General features: G+C 38.4%; 1 protein-coding gene across 2 annotated transcripts in view; it reads right to left on the bottom strand.

The window, feature by feature from the left end:
* KHDRBS2 (KH RNA binding domain containing, signal transduction associated 2) overlaps positions 1–12269 on the bottom strand; it is a 506442-nt gene that overhangs the window by 3284 nt on the left and 490889 nt on the right. For both annotated transcript variants that reach the window (XM_042445276.1, XM_042445272.1), the window contains 2 exons: positions 12066–12170; positions 2793–2922 (listed from right to left, as the gene is read on the bottom strand). The gene's annotated coding sequence lies outside the window, so the exon portion shown is untranslated. The remainder of the gene's footprint in view (positions 1–2792; positions 2923–12065; positions 12171–12269) is intronic.

Raw genomic sequence — 12269 nt, 5'->3', positions numbered from 1 at the left:
TGGCCTTCATCCAAGAAGGCTTCCTCAGCTACATATATAGGAACAATTCTGTTGACTTCAGTGAGGGAACATAAGATGTAAGGAGTTTTTTGGATCAACAACTGAAACTCAAGAATGAACTTCTCTTTGACTCAATTGCATACATATGATTCTCAACAACTGAGCTAGGCCTCTCTCACATCCAAGTCATGTGCCTACTGGGAGGAAGTACTACTAAATTCAACTGGATTTACTCTTGTGAAGGTTACTGCAGCCTGAAAAGAGAAAGAATTTTGGTGATAGGGAAAGAAGAGATTGCCCACTGAGCTCTCTAAGCCAAGTACACCTGTGACTTGTTTAATCCCTGCAAAAGTGGTGTTAACTCACAGCTCAGCCATTCAGAGACACACATAAAATGTGCTTATGTTTCCATGGGTATTAACTGAAAGGATCCCCACGTTCTTCTCTTTGGAGGGGGAACACATATTTTGCTTTCTTAAGTTCTTTACTCTTTTCTTTCACACAAGTAGAAAGAAGAGTATATACAACCAGCTGTATCTCTTATGGCAAATAGCAACAGCAGTAGCAACAGCATGTTGCTGTCCACCCAAATTGCCTCCAAGAGTAACATTACAGGGAAATCAGGTCTATCTCAATCTGCTTAGATTTTTTTAAAAAAATGTTCATAACTAGAGAGCTCATGTTAGAATCTAGGTTTTTGCATTAGGAAGCATCGGGGTGCCTTCACACACTGCAGCTGAGCAGACAAGGGAAGAAGTCTAGTTCAATTTTATGTATATGGCCAGGATTCAGTGATGAGAAGCAAGAGGGGTGACGTGCTTCTGTGCACCCTACAAACCTGCTCTGAGAGAATGGGATTCCACTCCACAGAATATTATCTGGCAGCATGGACAGCTACAGGATCACCATACCGTGATAGAGGATTCTGGCCATGAATATTATGCTTTTATATGCCTTAATATGCATATCAGCTTGAGGCCCTTATTGGTCTCAAAGCAACTAATAAAAATTATAAATAAAATTAATGTCTAAATTAAGCCCAGTATGATATAATATGACAAGGACCAATTCCCATGAGATTCAGCTGAGTGGTTTCCCAGCATTATATCCTATTTATTCATATAAATGACTCTGTCTCTTCAAAATGAATGGCTTGCTAGTACATCAGCATGGTGCCTGTGAATGTTTCTGTAAGTCTGCTGTTGCTCAGGTGGTAGCCAGTATTTTGAATTACTAAATATTTCTTGGAATGGGGGGCTGAAGAGATTGGTTATTGTGTGCATTATTTTAAAGAGATGAATAATAACTGTGGGAGATTTTCTTCTGGAGCTTTAGCAGTATTATAGACCTTGATACAATAAAATGCCCTGAAACTAGCAGACACACAGCACTTTATCTGAGAGTTGCTAAAGGCTGTATATTATGGCAGATTACATAAGAAGAGGTGACCGCCTCAGCGCTTTTGATGCTGTGCAAGGGTTGTCCACTTGCTTGAATCGCTTCTTCTACTAATCTTGTAGATATTTCATAATGTCACTTTTTTGAGTAAGCACTATAATATTTCTAAATAAAAAGGATTAAGACAGCTTCTCTCATAAGAGTAGTTGCTAACCTTGGCACTTTAAAAAATGTCAGTAAGATTTTTAATCACTCATAATACCAGTGATATTCTGAACTTTCTTCAAACAATGAGGGAGGGCAGGGGGAGAGACCATGCATGGTCATATATTATGGAACAAATCTTCTCAATAAAATTGGCTATATATTTTATTTTATGCTTGCACGACTCTCAAAATGCTAAAGGCTCAACACAATAGGTTATATCCAGAGTTAAGTGCTTGTATTGAGGATAGCAGAAGATGATTTTCTTGCCCCTTTCTCTCCATGGTACTCCCTCCCATCCCCTGAAAATACTCCATTAGAGTTAGGGAGACCTTGTTGTTGTTGTTGTTGTTGTTGTGTGGCTTCAAGTCATTTTGGATTCATGGTGATCCTAAGGTGAACTTATCATGAAGTTTTATTGGCAAATTTCTTCAGGGGAATTAGCCATTGCTATTCTCTGAAGCTGAGAGAATATGACTTGCCCAATGTCACCCAGTAGGTTTACATGGCCAAGCTGGGATTCAAACCCTGGTCTCCAGAGTCGCAGTCTAGCATCAAACCACTACATCGTCTTGTTGAGTGGGAAAGACGTTGTAGCATGATCCTGGGGTGGAGGACAGTGATCTCCAAAATGAGGAAGAGACATCCTTCAGAGGAAAGTACCCCCCTCCATCCTATAAAAATGGTCTACCAATAGTAGGGGGACATTGCTGAGTGGGAAGGAGGCTGTAGTACAACTGGGAAAATGGGGATCTTCAAAATTCTCCACCAGTATCAGGGGAAAATATCTCCTGTCAGAACCATTATACAACACTAAATTACTGATGTGGTATACATATGAGTGATGGCCTGGTTTAGTTACAGGATTGATTCTACGGTGTGTTGGGAGATTGAGGGGGCTTTGGCAATTTTGTATCTAACATCCTGTACACAACACATCTATGAGCCCTTCGCACCCTCACAGTAAGATCAGCAGAACATTTACACCAGTGGAGCTTTCCATGGGCACACCACTGGGTACCAGTACATCTGTATTGTTTCTCCCCGGTACTGGATCCTTTCAGTTTTCTGCAAACCTCAGAGAGGGAGGAGGCTCTTAGAATTTCCCCATCTTTTAATCTTTAGAGTTCTGCTGTAGATAAAGGTAGTACTTTGGCTATTTTACGAAGTATTTCATAAACCTGAACAACCTGGTTTTTTTTACGATGAGTATCTTGAATTCGCCTTGATATCCAGTAATAAATGCAAAAATAGCTGAGAAACTGGGTAGCCTGTCAGCGACTTCCATCTCCATCCATTTAAAGTTTGCTTCTGTGTATCCTAGAGAGGGATATCAAGAGAAAGAAATACTGGGAATCAGTCTATATTCTTCTGAGAATAAGTTCAAATATAACTGTGTCCTATACAAATATTAGTGTTCAACTCAGAGTATTGTTTGTACCTATTCTTAACATGCATATTAAAAATAATGTTCTTGATGTTTGACAAGCACTGGGAACAAGTCCCACTGTCCTGATACAAGTACCAGAAGGCAGATGATGATGATGATGATGATAATAATAATAATACAATAATACAGAATAAAACCCATTATCTCTTCCTCCAAGCAATAACATTATAATCCCACATAACAATAATAACTAATAAAATCTCAATAATAGTAGTAAAATCCCATATAAAATTATTAAAACAATCAATCAGTGATAGAGAGATTGGCATTGTCGGCTATTCCATGTACAGTAGTAGTTCATGTCAGCGGGTGACCAAGTGAGTTATTCAGGGAAGGTCTGTGAGAAGAGATCCATCCTGACAGATTTTTTAAAGCTGTTAAGATTGGTAACGTTCTGGATCTCTTCCGACAGGCCATTCCAGATATGGTTAATAAGCTTCTTGGTGGGTGTTCTGTACCTCTCGGCCCCAAAGGCACTCATGCTCATGTAATCTCCCTTTCCCACACTGCACCACACAGTTAAAAAAGAAAATTAATGAACTGGGAAGGATTACAAGGAATGTGAAGTCGAAGGCTTTCACAGCTAGCATCCATAGTTTTTGGTGGGTTTTTTGGACTATGTAGTTGTGTTCTAGAGAATTTATTCCTGATGTTTTGTCTGCATCTGTGGCTGGTATATTCACAGAATGGTGGCATGGAACTGTGTAGGGTACAGTATATACAGTGCACAGGCGTCATACACGGGCAAGCCTTACGCGGCTTCCAGCATATGCTGGAAGAAGTGGCGCTGTGTGCTGGAAAAAGTAATGTTGCCTGCTCCATGCTCTGCAATGGGCACAAGCCCCATTATCTTTAATGAGGCTTGAGCATCCACGGAATTTCCCTTATGCAGGGTGGGATGGGGTCTGGAATGGATACCCTTCATAAGGGAAGGGACAACTGTATACTGTGTGGTCCTTGGTTGAGTGGAAGTGATTTACATGTTAATCTGTGTGTTGGTCTGTTGGTGAATGGCAAGGCCTCAGGGTGGGAGGATATGTGAGAAGGATTTATGTCTATTAAATTAGTGATCTATTGTTTGCTGAGAATTCCCCACGACCCTGCATGAAAATGAAAAACAAAGAAGCAGCACACAAGGTTAGTTTTGTTTTACTACTTGCCAAATTATGAAGCATCTTTTGGTGGTTGGTGTGGTGTTGATGTATTGAGACACCCTTTCTCATGAGAGTGAGAAAAATTGTGAGAAAAGGAGTTCTGAATTCTTTATATTCCTTCTGAGAAACATATGGATTCTGGAATTGATCAGATCTCCCTGGTGTGAGAGATGGGAAACATGCAGTCCTTTAAAATGTTGGATTACAACTCCCATGAGCCCTAACCATGGGAGTCGCAGCCCAACAGCATCCAGAAGGCAGCATTTTCCCCATTGTTCAGCTCTGCTACTGTAGTTGCTACACATTACGCTATAGAAAGTTTATAATCCAAGATATGTTTCCAAATTTGTGTTTCTGTATGTCAGAAAGAAAGAGTCCTGGGATCATGAGTGCCAACAGATCAACCGAAGCTGTTATCTATGATATCTTGATAGTATTTCCAGGCCGAGAGGTAATATGCCACTCAATCCCAATTTCTGAGGAGCAACAGCAGTGGAGGGCTTTACCTTCAAGAACTGGCTGTGGGCTCCCAAGAGGCATCTGACCACAATGGCCTAAAACATGTTGCTAGTCCTGATAGAGCAAACCCATTCAGTCAATGGGATTTACTGTGAGTGTTCATCAACAGATTGAATAGGTCTACTCTACTTAGAACAAACCAACAGAATGTTAGCCTATTTATGTGACACACATGGGCTCTTATAGCCTTATGTCGTTTGTATTATTTTCTGAATGTGAAAAAGGATTTTCAAAATCACAACACTGAAATTTCAGAAAACTGTTGTATGAACAATCATAATGGATGCTTTACTTTACTTTATTTTACTTATTTAATTAATTTAATTTAATTCCTGGGTCTGGAAAAGGAATACATAGAATACATAGAATCACTGTCAGATTCTACATTGTGAAAATTTAAGTCCTTTATATTGTGAAGTAGTGAGAAGAGTTTCTTTAGCTCTACTCTAAGTCACATAATGGAACCATATAGCTCTTCCTCTGATTTGAATGAAATTGCAGCCACTTAATAAAGCAAAACGTTACATATGAGATGCGAAGACACATCTGATTAACAACAGGCCTAGATAGCATTCCCACACTCCCTGCTTAATCTCATTCATTTCCATGTGCAGGTATGTTCATGAGCATGCATGTGACTAGTTTTATTTTCTCAATAAGGGGAAAGGAAAGAAACAAATAGATGGAGAATTTGTTATATGATAAAGAAAACAATAAAGGAAGGAAAACACAGCTGAATGCAAACAGATGCACACTTTTGTTTAAGAGTTGTTCAAAACTAACTTCTGAAAGATAACTTTTCTTCTTTACAACAAAAATAAAGATAACTTTTTTCAAAACCACTTTTGTGGCATGATCACAAATAGCAGGGAAGCTATAATAGATATCAATTATTGAGATATGTGTGATGTCAAATGTGACCTTTGGTTCAACTAGTACAGTTTATGTTACTTGGGAAGCAAAAGGAAAAGCCTCCTTTTATAATGAGAATAAAATATAAACAGAAAAGATACATTTTCTATTGGTTTCTGATATGTTCATTTATCATCTGTATTTCAATTTCAAATTATTTGATGCTCATATGGGACTTAAAATTGTTGAAGCTGGTTAGAATCTAATACCAGAAGCCTGCATGATGCTTCATACTTTCAGCATTCTCATTGGAAATCTAATATAGAAAAAGTAATATATGATTTACAGAACTGAGTTCTAAAGGTCACCTGCAAACTACTAGCTTTTCTGTTTTCCCCTCATTTTATTTATTAATCCAAACACTTATGCTTCTTATTTTTTGAAGTTAAGCAGGGGATTATGGCTCTGCTGGATGCAAATAGCTCCAAAATTGTCATGGCTTGAACATACAAAGAGCTAATTTGAAATTATATTATCTTACATTTTATAGGTATTTGGACAAAGTAGACCTTGTTCAGGAAATTTACCAGGGATGAAGAATCTAACAGCAAATGAGTAAAGATCTGGAGATCTCTCACTGAACAACCATTAATTCACTCATTTCTAAAGACAATATTGCAATGAAACTACCTACTGCAGCAGTTTTACATGAAGATGTATATTAAAAAAATCATGATCACCCAATGTTTCATAAAATTTCCTACCACCATCAATAACTGATCCCTTTCAGATTCTCTTGTTTGCTATTCTTGTGTCTTACAGTTGTAATTTTTGTTACTGTGGTGCCTTCAAGTTGTTTCCAACTTATGGAGCCCCAAAGGCAACCCTATCATGGGATTTTCTTGGCAAGATTTGTTCAAAGGGTATTTGCCATTGTTTTACTCTTTGGCTGAAGAGTGGGACTTGCCCAAAGCCATCTAGTGGTTTTCTGTGGCTGAATGGGGGTTCAAATTCTGATTTCCAGAGTCATAGCACTATATTCAAACCACTACATCATGCTGGGCTTAGCATTCTCTTGTATTCCAGAGAAAAATTCTTCAGATAATTGGCTGAATACTGAATATTGTAGTCTGTGTTTTGTGGGCCTGACATGGAAAAAAGAAAGGGATGGATTCACTCAAAATCAGGTGAATAAAACTTCCCTTTAGGAATGTGAAATTCTCTGAATCTCAATTTCATTGTGTTTCATCAATTGCTACCTCTATTCTTGTGCCATCCTTTGCTTTCACCAGGTTATAAGACATTTCCTTTCTTCCCACATGGAACTTTGTATGCATTTTTCCTATTTAAAGCATCTTTGTGTACTCCCCCCCCCCCCCACTGGTGAAATTTTGTGCTTTAGAGTATTATTCATACATTGGACTTAGCATTTTCTTTCTTGCTATCAAAATGATTCACTCCTTGTCCCAATCAGTTCTGAACATTTTCTTGCAATGAGGCTTGGGAGATGCAAAATTAATTTTGTCATGAATCTTGATTCCAGCAAATTTCTTTCTCCTTCTTTATTTGCATTGCTCATGGATTGTAAAGTTTCCAGTTTCTTTCTCTTTCTCTTTCTCTCTCTCTCTCTCACACACACACCCATTTGTGGCAGAAATTCTTACACTTGCTAAAAACAACTTTGCTATTAGTGGCTTCTTTGGACCTTCAGTCTGATCTAATAGAGTTCATTTTAGACAGCCTATCAGTAAATCTTGATAGACAAATTTAATGACCAGCCAAAAGTCTGATCATGTTCAACTGAACACATGATACAGAATATATTTTCTGTGTATATAAACACATAAACTTTACCCCTTAATCTAGACTATAGATAACGTAATGCTGTGTCCATCATGGGACCTGTCATAGACTGAAGATGACAGGTTGCTCTTCAAATCACCCCAATTTGCTGAACTATGCCAAACTAAGTGAGACTTTCCATGTTCTAAAGGTCATTTACAAGGGGCTATACCCTCTGGAAGATAAGAAGTGAAAGGAACAACAGATGTAGAGGTACTACCAGTCTGAGGTGTCCTAGAAGATCTAGTATCTTATAGGTGGCAATTTTAATAGGTAATTCTGAAATGGACTAATGTATCATCAGGTCTACCAGTCACATTCCATATGCACCCCAAAGACTATATAAAGGTGTAGCAAAATGGTATCCCTTATATAAAATGGCAAAATGGAAGTTTGATTTTTGGAATTTTTTTTTGGGGGGGGGGGGGGATATTTTCAAGCTGTGGATGGTTGAATCCATGGATACAGAATTTGTGGATATGAAGGGCTGACTGTATACCATTGAATAACAGTATTTTAATGCAATTGTTATGGGAAAAATACAATGTTGAACAGCTATCTTTTTCTCCACCAACCCAGGTCCTCTGTTCATGTAACACTGTCTTTCCCCCCACTATAACAGCCTTGCTAATATTTCAATATAGAAATGAAGATTACTATGTTGTCTGTTTAAGTACAGAGACAATACATATTCTGACTGCATTGCATTTTCTAACAAGCTTCATCTGTTGGATGTAAAGTCTACAGAATTGCTGAGGGAATGAGGAACATTTGCGAAAAATGGATGTTATTTCCTTTCTATCTATAATTTGCTCCTTCATACAATGATGCACCATCATGTATGCGCATTGATAATAAACTCTCCCATTATCACAAATATTTTTTTACCAAATCATCTCTGGATAGCAGTAAAATAATCCAGAAGACTATCACCATGCTTGTTTAAGCAATCATCAAAACTCTACCTTTAGTCATAACTGACCTAGCTGATCTACTTTAAGTATGACTAAACCTGGATCCAACCAGTGATCCAGAATATTTGTCAAGATATGACAAGACAAAGGTGAAGAATCACCGATGAATCATATTCAGAGTATTTCAACAACGTCTGATAAAGAAAACCATTCTAAGATTCCTTTCAGATTATTTTGAATCTGATTTTCTTATTTGTGGTGGTGGTGGTGGTGGTGGGGGAATCCCACACACTCTGTTCAAGGATTTCTGATAGTGGAAAAGTGTCACATTCATTCTTGTATCATAATATATCCTTTCAATATTGTGGGAGGAAGAAGTGTGGGACTGCAAGATGTGTAGACAACAACAACAAAAGTACCTTTACTTCCCAACTCATTTTTTTCTGAGGGGAAAACAGCTTCATTGTAAATGACAAGCTCTGTATCTACTTGAGGATACAGAAGGTCTTAGCCTGGTAAAAATCTAATAGATTATCCTACTGAATGGGTGAACAGATCAAATTGCTTTAATTACTTTCAGCTTCTGTCTCTATTTAATTTTTTTTTGATCTGTGTTTATACTTAGGATAGAGACTAAAACACTCTTCCTAGTTATATGTTCCCATTTGAAAAGTTTGACTTCTGCCTTTTGCTTCAGTTGTGTCGAGACTGCTCACTTTGTCTGAATGACAGGTGATGAAATGGGTGATATTAGTCAACATGTAGGAGAAAGAGCCCTAGACAGCATCACTAAGATCCGTTCATGGGCTGGCACACCATCAGTGACATGCAAGCGTAAGTCCATCTTGTGCATGCATTTTTGTTGTCATTGTGGAGGCTGAAATTCTCTACCATCTTCAATATCCAGCATTCCCTAAGACCTGCTGCTATGCCATGATGCCATGGCCATTTCATTGTTGGTGGAGATCCAAGAAGCATCTGGCTATTTTCTGATAAACACAGACTGATAACATCACTTGCTGAGACATCTGGAGGATCCGAACTGATCTTGGTGGATATTGTCCCCAGTCTGCTTCTCCAAGACCTCTTCTTTCCAACAGCAACAAAATTATCATGGGTCAAACTCTATTGCAGAATCCTGGGGTGATAATGGTGGAGATACAACAGAGTCTTGCATGAATAATTCTTATGCTATGCTTGAACAGGTAGGATCTCAGCTGTGGTCCACTAATACAGAAGTCAAAGTAAATGCAGAGAGTATGTTTGCTGGGAAGTTCAGTTTAGGCAGGATTAAAAAAGGTAGTATCTTTCCACTCTTAGATTCCAGTTTCTGCTGGACTTAATCCCCTTCCATATTTTTCTTGTAAATCACCATGTACAGGGATGGTACTATACAAATAACAAATGCTGAACTGTTATAGTAGGCCTGCCCTTGGTACCAATCTGATGGCATTGAGTCGTCTTCTCACCCCTTTGGACTGATACTGTAGAGACTGTGGATGAACTCCAGATAGAAGATGAAGCCATAATTTTAAATTTACTTCTCCTGAATGGGTTTCTGCACTGATTTGATTATTATGTAGCAATTGCATCATGACTCACATGGTCTTTTCACGAACATTGATGTGAGCTCTGTCCACAACTGTGAATATATTATGGATGAAGATAAAGGGAACAAACATGTGGCTCAACAGAACATATCTTCCTTATTGTCCAGATCTGTGGGAAGGGGCAAGAAGGGGAAGAAGGAAGGAAGGAAGGGACAAGGAGCAGTGAAGCTATGACCTCAGTTTACTAGTGGCAATGTGCTGGAAGGCAGAGCTCTATGTGCCACGCAGCCTGCCCTGAATACCCTGAGTAAGCCTACCATGCTCAAATGCGCTGGAGGACACCGTCCTATTGTCAGTGTTGGATAAGACTGACTTGTCACTGCAAGCAATTTTTCTACAGGAAGTAATGAGGAAGACATTTTGCTTCTTGCCACAGACAGCAAACTATCCTGGGCTGGTCCTGCAGTTAAGTGTATTTTCACTTACATTAGGGACAGTGACCATCCTGTATTATCTAAAGAGATGAGGTTCTCCAAAACCATCATGAGGAGTTCTACATAAGTTTGAGAAGGTGATTTAAATATCAGAAACAAAACTATAGAGATATAAACTAATACAATGGGCCCAAAACATGCACCTGCAATTTCCAAAATGGATTCTGTTAACCCTGCAGAGGATTTTACTACAGCTGTCAAAATGACAGGGAGCTGCAAAAGTCAAGGAGAACGTACTGTATCATTTGCTTTCACTGTAACTTATACACAATAGTTAGTCCTTGGTATCAACTAGAGTTTGTTTTCATGATCCCCTTGGATATCAAAATCCAGGGATGCTCAAGTCCCATTATATATGAGGGCATAGTAAAATGGTGCCCCTTATATAAAATGACAAAATCAAGATTTGGTCTCTCTAAATAAATAAATGGAATATTTTCAAGCCATGGATGGTTGAATCTGTGGAGAATCCATGGATATGAAGAACTATTAATAAAGAAAAAAATATGTGGCTGCTGAAATGCTATCACAATGTGGATTGCTGCCTAAAACCATATAGTTGCATGGAATTACAATAAATTTATATCTAATGGATTTTTAGAAACCTTAAACAAACTGTGGGAGATCAAGATTTAGAAGAGAGGATGCAGCAGCTGCATGTTGGTAGCATATAACCATTTTCTTTTTTATATGCTTTGTGGTCCAAAGTGTTTTAGGGTTCCAGATGTGTATTTGTCCTACAAAAAGACCTTTAGAAGCTTATAGGGAAGGCAGAAGCTTGATAAACCATATAACATATTGAGTCAGTTCAAACTGTTGCAAAAAAGCAAGATCTCTTGCAACAGAAAGTTTCATTTATTACAGGTTGGGGGGGGCGGGCCTGGAAAAGCATTTGCAATCCATATGGATCTCTCCCGCCAGCAGAGAGAGGAAGGAGGATGTAAGAAGCTGGGTAGGCAATTTGACTAATAAACATTCAGATGTCATAATGCTAAGGGTAATTGGCCAATGACAAATCCCTTCTGTGTTATTCCCTACAATTGGATCCGGAGACCTGGATGGGCTTACTCCCAGCCTCTAGGCAGATATAAATTTATTTATTTCTTTATTTTTTGTACTGACAGTTGCCTCTGTATGTTATGTGAAAAGGACAACATTATGTGAATGGTTTTTTTTTTGGGGGGGGGGGGAAGCCCTCAGAAAGAAAGAACATTTTCTCCATCTGTTTCTGCCCATATTTAACCCCACAGCTCTTAGTCATTGTTAAACTATCATGGATAAATTAAAGGTGTCTTACATAAAAATTCATTATACATACTTTATAGGTTCATGAGGTGAATATGAACTATAATATTTATTGGCACCCAGAGTTTTTCCTAAAACTGTAATGGCTGCTGGCCCAAATGGGAATCTTCTCTCCAAGCTGAAGCAATGAAAATCCACATCCATGTCAGTTAACCTTCATGAAAACCAGCAAGCGACTAACACCCTGGGATATTTCTGGAGACCTATGTGAAATTATTTTGAATATATCTTCTGCTAATTTTATCATCTGGAGTGGCAATTTATTCCTCCATGTCTAGCTCTCAGGGAAGTTTAGAAGAAATATAGAAGTTGTCAGCACATAAGAGTCAACACATTACTACTGTACTGCAGCCATTTATAATGAAACCAAAATGAGCACTCACTTGTTTGGCATTAATTTAATGTCCCACTTAGCTCCTATCAGATGCAAATAGCTGCCTCATCCGTTTAAGGGTTTCTGAGCGTGCATATAATGAAGGACTCTGTACCTGTCAAGTAAGCAGAATTCATAACTGAAATCAGAAATGGATGAGGAAATTCACTGTCCTTGTTAAAAAAAAGAAATTGAAACCTGAGACATGGCAATG

The sequence above is a fragment of the Sceloporus undulatus genome, chromosome 1, assembly GCF_019175285.1.
Source record: "Sceloporus undulatus isolate JIND9_A2432 ecotype Alabama chromosome 1, SceUnd_v1.1, whole genome shotgun sequence".
Taxonomy (NCBI): Eukaryota; Metazoa; Chordata; class Lepidosauria; order Squamata; family Phrynosomatidae; genus Sceloporus; species Sceloporus undulatus.
Note: the sequence above shows the minus strand (reverse complement) of the source record. Positions and strands in the feature narration are given on the sequence as shown.